The sequence below is a fragment of the Apium graveolens genome, chromosome 9 (assembly GCF_009905375.1).
Source record: "Apium graveolens cultivar Ventura chromosome 9, ASM990537v1, whole genome shotgun sequence".
NCBI classification, from domain to species: Eukaryota; Viridiplantae; Streptophyta; class Magnoliopsida; order Apiales; family Apiaceae; genus Apium; species Apium graveolens.
In genome coordinates, this window is record NC_133655.1 from 8,468,436 (window position 1) to 8,476,463 (window position 8,028).

At 28.1% G+C, this 8,028-nt stretch overlaps 1 long non-coding RNA gene across 1 annotated transcript; it reads left to right on the forward strand.

The window, feature by feature from the left end:
* Positions 1-6,770: 6,770 nt before the first annotated feature.
* LOC141682794 (uncharacterized) lies at positions 6,771-7,715 on the forward strand. Its single transcript, XR_012559949.1, has 3 exons — positions 6,771-7,029; positions 7,127-7,176; positions 7,464-7,715. It is a non-coding gene; the product is annotated as an uncharacterized LOC141682794 (long non-coding RNA).
* Positions 7,716-8,028: the final 313 nt, after the last annotated feature.

Here is an 8,028-nt window from a genome sequence, read left to right on the forward strand (position 1 = left end):
CTTTAGCTTTCTTCTTATCCTCGAAGACAGTTTGCTGTTTTGACTTCCATTTGTAGCAGTCCTGCTTATAATGGCCTGGCTTTCGACATTCAAAGCATGTCTGATCTTTAGAATCCTTGTTGACCTTCTTGTTGTTAGACAATCTGCCTTTATCTCTTTCAGCTTGTTCTTCTTCCTGATCATCTTTCTGATCTTCCTGGATATTAAAGTTAATTCTTCATCTGACTCATTTTCAGATTCCAGTAAGCTGTCATTAGTGTGAAGAGCTAACTACTTCATTTGAGAAATAGGAACTTGCATAGAACTTGATTGGCTTTACTTGATTTTGCTTTCAAATTGTTCCAATTCTGCAAAAACAGCCAATTGATCCATAGTATCTATAGTTGGAGAGAATTCCAAAGCTGTTACCTTTGGTTCATAGATAAATGGCACAACACTGAGTATCTTCATGTTAATTTCCTCCTGAGGGATATGTTTTCCAAGTTGCTTTAAGGCATTTAGATTTGTCTAGAATCTAACTTGACTTTCTCGAATAGTTTCTCAATCTCGAAGTTTGAAATTTCCAAACTCATTCATTAGTTTGCTCAATTTCACATTCTTTAAGCTCATGGACCCTTCGTGATACAATTCCAGAGTATCCCATATCTCTTTAGCTGATTTGCATGAAGAGACTTTATCACATTCACTAGGACATAATCCATTCATGAGAGAATTTCTAGCCTTTCCATTGAAACTGTATCTGAGTAGTTCAGCCTCCGTGACATCATCAATGTCTTTCACTTTACCTTCTTTGTCCTTGAACTCAAATGGACCCTTCTGAACAACTCTCAATGCTAGTGGCTCCCTGGATAGGTAGACTTCCATGCGTCATTTCCACCAGTTGTAGTTTTCTGTACCAAGAAAAAGAGGTGCTCGGTAATATGAGGTTCCTTCGGGATATTTGTCAGCCATTTCGACCGAATACTATTCCTGTTAGAGAAAGATTAGTATACCAAAGCTCTGATACCAACTGAAAATACACTTAGAGGGGGGATGAATAGGTGAATATGGCTAACTAAGATTAGTTTTAAATATTACCCGATAACAGGTTACTGAGATTTTATAAACAGTTCAATAATCTTACAATGATAGTAAGCTGAGATGACTAAGTGTAGTGCACAAAATAGTATGCAGAAAAGTAATAAGAACACACAAGAATTTTAGCCAGGTTCGACCCCTAATACCCTATGGTCTACGTCCTAGTCCCTTACCAACTTGGTAAGAGAATATATTATTGAATCACAATAAGTTTACAATTACAAGATACAATAATATATCTCCCTTTATCCCAGCTGCTGATAATGGCTTGCTGAAACCCTGTTTCTGAACCTACCCTCTAAGTACTATACTACTCCGAAGTACAAACTTCTCTAGCACTAGTTCACCAAACCCTTGTTTCCCTTAGCCAACTATCCAGCAACTAATCAATACAAATTGAACAATACAAATCGAATGATAAAATTATTATAACTCAAACTATAGACTCTCTAAGATATAACGTGTATATATAATTAAGAGCTCGAGAGTATTTTGGAATCAATAAAGTTTAATTAATTTTGAGTGTTTTTGCTACAATTCGTACCCGATAAGAACTGCAAGAAACTCTATAAATAAACATACACCAACGTTCAAAACAATCTCAACAATTTACAACGGTTAGAATCCAATTCTAACGTTTAAATTAGTTAGGATGGTTTTCAAGGTTTACGTATCCGTTTGATAGAAGAGAGAAAGAAAGAAAAATGATCAGAAAAAGTCTCTTCAGAGTATAAAACGATTTAAACAGGTTTGTAGGAGAAAGAGTTTGAAAAAGAAACAAACTCCTACAAATTAGGGACGGTTTTAAAAAACTTGAAAAACTAAGCTATATTATATATAAAACATGTATAATATAATAGAGAAGTCCTTACAATTCGATAAAAGAAATCCCTAAAGTTTCTCCTTGAAAATCTGTTTCCTTGTTGAATATGGACTGTCCATCTTGGCTTGCTGTTATCCTGAAAAAATGTGATCATAGCTTGCTGAAGTAGATCACCGACTTATGACAGCTTACTGTCATGAAACTTAAACAGCTTTGTCATTAAGCTGATATATCCTGCAAACAGTCTTAAATAACAACATGATGGCTTGCTGTATTGTGATCATCAAAACTAAGGAGTTACACTTTCTCTACTGTTCACTTGCCCCGTCACACTCACCCAGTTACTATTCTGAAGGAAAAAATTGTTAAGAAATTTTATTGATGATATTTGTTTCAATTTCAATATTATTATTTTTTTTTCAAGTCTTTCAAAGGACCGGTCAATCTTAAAATTAAAATTTAATATAATGTAAATTTCATAAATATCCAGAGATATGATTTGCCAAGATTATAAGAATCATATTCTTCTCAGGGTTTTTCTTTAATCTCTCTAAAGAAGAGGTGTGCGACGGAGAATTCCCTATTCCTTAAAGAAGGTAAACAATGATACAAATATATATTTATTACCAAAATCGAAGTGTGTTCGCGTGTGTTCAAGACAATTCAATTATATATTATAAATAAGAAAAATATAATTAATTTATAAGTATACAAAAATTAAATTTTTTCGATAAAATAAACGTGTACCAATAATTAGGCACTGTACCAAAAATCTTTAAACTTTCACCTATTATATCTAAAAGAGAAGAGTTCTAATTCTTTCGGAGAGAATTGTATATATAATAGGTATCTAATTATTTTTAAAATATAAGGTAATTATTTTTTTTGCCAAAAAGGTAATTATTTATAATTAAATGTAATTTGGTAAAATATATTTCCTAGGCTAATTCGGTACAATCAGCGGGTATCAAATTTTTTTTTTACAAAAAATGAAAATATTTTAATTAAAAGTTAAGTTTTAGTTTTTAACATCAATATGAATTTAAATTTAAATTTGTAAAAGACTTGACTTTAATATCAAATATAATAACACAGCATTCAATATGAATTAGAATTTAAAATTGTAGACAAAGGTAACTTCAATATCAATTAGTATTTGAATGACCGACTGATCGACCAACCAAAATTTTAATATTCCGTCTATTATAATATACTAGCCTAAACCCGTGCAATGCATGGTTGTTTTAAATCTTTGTTATTTTATTATTTTTATTTTAAGATTATATTAATTATAGTTGTTAAAAAATTAAGTAATATGTTATTTTTAGCTTAATATCATTATATCGACCAACGAATTATCTCGGTTCAATAGTATAATTATTATGACACTGTTAGTAGTATTTATTATTTTATTTTAGCCCGAACACCGTCTATATATACCCATATATCGTCTCATACTCGCCTAATGTGTTCGGTTATATATAACTTTGTGTTAGGGGTTTCATAGTTTTTAACGATAACATTATATAAGATAATTATGTCAAAGTAAAAAATTAATTAAATGAGGACAATTAAGTAACTTCAGCAAGTATCGACCGATTATCAAACTTTTAATGTTTAGTCTAAACTCGTGCGATGCACGATTGTTTTAAATAATTGTTATTTTAATGTTAATATTTTATTATTTATATTTGTTAACGCTGCAAGTATGTCTCAATAAGTAAATCAGAATATATCTTTTATCTAATAATTAAATTTTAGAAAAAAAAAATTTAATAAACTCGCTAAAAAATATAGGTTCAATTCCCATTTATAAAAGTTTCTATCAATGTTGGAGAACTGTTCCCAGGAAAAATATGTTTAGTTAAAGTATCGTTGTTGATTTGGTTTATCAACATTAATTTCAGAGTTGTGAACATGGATCTTATCTTATTCACGATAAAACTCCCTTTTTTCCCGTCTATTTTTTTGTAATATTATATAAGATAATTATGTTAAAATAATAAATTAATTAAGTTGTGCTATAATTTCAGCGAGTTCCGATCGACTATTAAATTTTTAATATTTTATCTATTATAATATAGTATAGTTTGATAAATAGATAATCATTATATATTAAAAAGAATTGTCCATAATATTTTTAGAAAAAGATTTGTTTTATTTGGAGAAAACAACAACAACAACAACATGTTTTACTTAATAAGGGTATAGATTTGTAGAGAATGAGTTATTTTAGTTGGTGAAAAAAAGGCAACGCTTTTTACTTATAAAGATAATTAGTTATATATTGATTAAGTAAGGGTAATTGAGTAAAATATTAATTTTTTTAAGGAAGGGCAATTATGTAATTGAAGAAAGGAACGTATGAACCAAACTTTTAATATTTCGTCTATTATATAGTAACTAGCATAATAACTCGTGCGAGGCACGGGTCATTTTCTATAGTTTTTTTATGCATCATACAATTATAATGTTTATAGAGCAACTCCAACAATATCCTTATATAGGCTCTTGAGTCAAATTTTGAAGAAATGCAGATAAAATTTCTCTCCAACAAGCTCCTCACTTTTAGGAGTGAATATCCCCTTAACTATTATTATATTATATTTTTCTTACCAATTATTTTATATTTAATGAATGAATATAAACAGAGTAGTAAGTGTACGTTTCAAACGAAACGATTAATCTTAATCTGTAGAATGTCGTTAGTATGTTTATAAATAAAAAGCTACAAATTAACATATATGTTGACAGAGTTGACCAAAATCTTGAATTTTATTTAAATAAACTATATGTACTGCTCTATATTATTACTGAGTTCAATACTAACTTACAATTAATTTACTCAATTTAAAAAGATAAAAAATGCAAAACTGAAGTCAGAATGACTTGCAATCATAATATACCATAATGTAAAATTTACATTATTGTTAATATTAAAGTTGATTTTAATGAAAAATATTAGTTTTTGAAATTCAACGTATGTATGTATGAGAAAATGTTAGTTTTTTATTTACACTACTGTTAACAAATTAAGATTAAGTTATATGTATGTGTGTGTTAGCATATAAATTATTTTACATCTGTTAGTAAATTATGATGATTTTAATTATTTATATGCTAATACAAGAAATATGATATTTACCTATCAATACATTATCTACCCATTCATATTAGTAGTTAAAAGTTATACTTACATACTAATAATTATTAGTAAAAGTCATTGATAGGCAAATTATAACCTGTTTTGTTAGTGAGGCTATACAGATAATCTAGGCAGTTAAAAAGCTCTATTCACCTGCACACACGATAAAAAAATTCTAAAATTTTGGCGGTTAACATTGGCTTGCAAGTTTCACTAAATTGTATATTTCGTATTTTAACATCTCTGCTGACATGTCAACATAAACCACAGTTACTTATGCATATAGTATAGGATTACATGATCCTCGTATCCTCCTCCTGTCAACACATTGGACACGAGCACCTTCTTCCCTGTTCTGGTGAATGGTAGTAACACAATTAATTAGCTATTATATGGATTGTTTTTTTGATATAAAATAAAAATATGTTAAATGTTTTTAATCCATAACTAATCTTTTCTATTCATAAGTTATAGTATGAAATAAAAAAATTTATAATACGTATCTTTAGTTAAAATCTTATAAAAAAATTATAACTAATAATTAAAAAAATTGACAAATCTTATTTTATTTATAAAAAGTCAATCACGAGAAGAAAAAATGACAGAGGTTGATTAAAGAACAGGGGTTTAAAGTACGTGGCAGAATAGAATTCATTGTAACATAATAAGGGAGCCTCCTCTGTTTTTAAGGATTTCTTAATTCTTAATTTCCAGCTGTAATTTACCATTGAAGCAAAAGTGTAATATTTGTATAATTTATATATTCGAAATTTCATTTTTTTCAAATATATTTGATTGACCAAGCTCCCGTCCATTATTATTTAGTTGAATTGAGTTGCTCAAAACCATATTTTTGCAAAGAAAATTTAAACAACTTAACTTTACAAAACAAAATAAAAAATGATAGTATTTTTCCACAAAAAAAAATCAACTTGGGTATTTTTTTTATGATAGATAACTTGCAGCCACCTTTTGAGTGCGCACAGGATATTTTTCAAAAAGGTTTTTTGATAAACTTGTATTTTATCATTTATTTTTGAAAATAAATTAATTAAATACTAAAAGGAAAATGGTAAGTTTTCTGAATTGACTCCCAAAACTGTTTACCAAAAATTTAGGTGTAATATGTATAACTGATAATTTTAATATCATATATATAGGCATGAATCCGAATAATCTTACATGGAGAATCACATAAAATTTTTAATTTTTATTATAAAACTTAATACATAATTATAAAATTTTAGTTGAAAAAATTTAAATTTCGATACTAATTTAGAATAATATTTTATATTTGAAAATAATAAAAAAATTAAGAATTAAAATTTGGGAAAAAAATTAATTTTACTGTAGAAAATTTTGAGTAAATATAATTCTACTTTGATTCTATTATTAAACCACTTTAAATTTTTTTATTAAATTTTAACGATATTTTTTTAAAAAAAGTGTAACTTCACTTTTTAAAACTTGGTAATTCAAATTTGTAATTATGTATGATAAAAAATAGAATAAATTATATATTTAATATTTCTGAAATAATAATTCTTGTATGGAGATTTTTGCACACAATACACTAATAAAAACATGTTAAATGTAATCTCATGTCAATCATTACGGACATTTTTTAAGAGCCATTAAAAATGCAAAACCTAAATTTACTCCCCTGGCAAAATACAATCCGCTGTAAGTGAAACAAAATCCCGCCTAAACTTTTGAGTGAAAATAATATCCCACAACGAGCGGTGTGTTTGTATTTTGTGTTTATCTAAAATCAATTATGTAACCGCTTGATTTTAATTTTTATCAATATATTTCTCTCTCAAAACCAAGAAATCTTGCGCTACTTTCTCAACTACCAAAACCTCCCCATACCTCCATGACTTGGTTTATCTATCACTACTATTTACTAATTACTGTCGAATCTGGCTTGATGTGAAGACGGATGTGTTGATAAACAGAGAGCTACAAGTCATCTTCTGTCCTGGTAAGAAACAACCCTTCTAAGAATCTTGTAATTTTCTCTCATTTTTCTTCTATGTAATTGAGAGAGATTTTGAAATGAATATTTTATGTTTTGACAGGAATTTGATTAATCTCAACTTCAGCAATAATTAGCTTATAAACAAACCAAGTATGTTCTTTATGATTCCCTTGCAATAAGTTAGTTGAGTTTTAGTCTGATGGTTTCATCATTCAAAGTAGAAATCGTTTGCAATATTTCAACTTTTTGATAATATCAATTTCTTTTAGTATTGTGGGTACTATGGATTTACGTAAGTAAGCAATTACACCCCTTTTTTCTATTGTCTGTTTTTTGTCATGGTAGAATTTTACAGGAGGTAAGTTGACTATTAATATATTTGTTCCATAGTTCAACGCTGATAGATATTTCTTTTTATTTGAAATTACTTGTTGCAGGCTTGTTTACGATGTTTATGGATGTCATCCTCCAGTAAAGTGTACAACACTATTAAGAGTTAGAGAATGGAACGTTGGAAATTCGTACATAAAGAGGAGCCAATTTAGCGGAGGCAGAGAGTGAACAAATATATTTTCTATTCTCAAACTCAACCATTTTCTGATGTAGTATAAGTTATTTAATTTTAGTATGTAAATTTCTTGTGTAAGTTATTGTATACTTTAGTTGTTTTGTAATTAAAAATTTTAATGCAGCACCTCTTTAATTTTTCTCGTCGACATTTTTAATAATATGATTATTAATTTTTTCCAATTTAATATGTTTAACATTAATATTATAAGAGCAAATCAAAGTGTATATAATCAGAAAAAAAAAAGAGAAGAGAATTTGTCATATTAAACTGCCGATCCAACCTTAAAAAATTTGTCAATCAAAGAAGTCAATCATAAACTGTCAACTTGACCAATTAAGAAACGGCATGTGGATCACTCACAATCATAAGAATCACATAAACTGATTATGAGATGTCACCTAGATTACTTACGTGGCACCACATGGATTGAT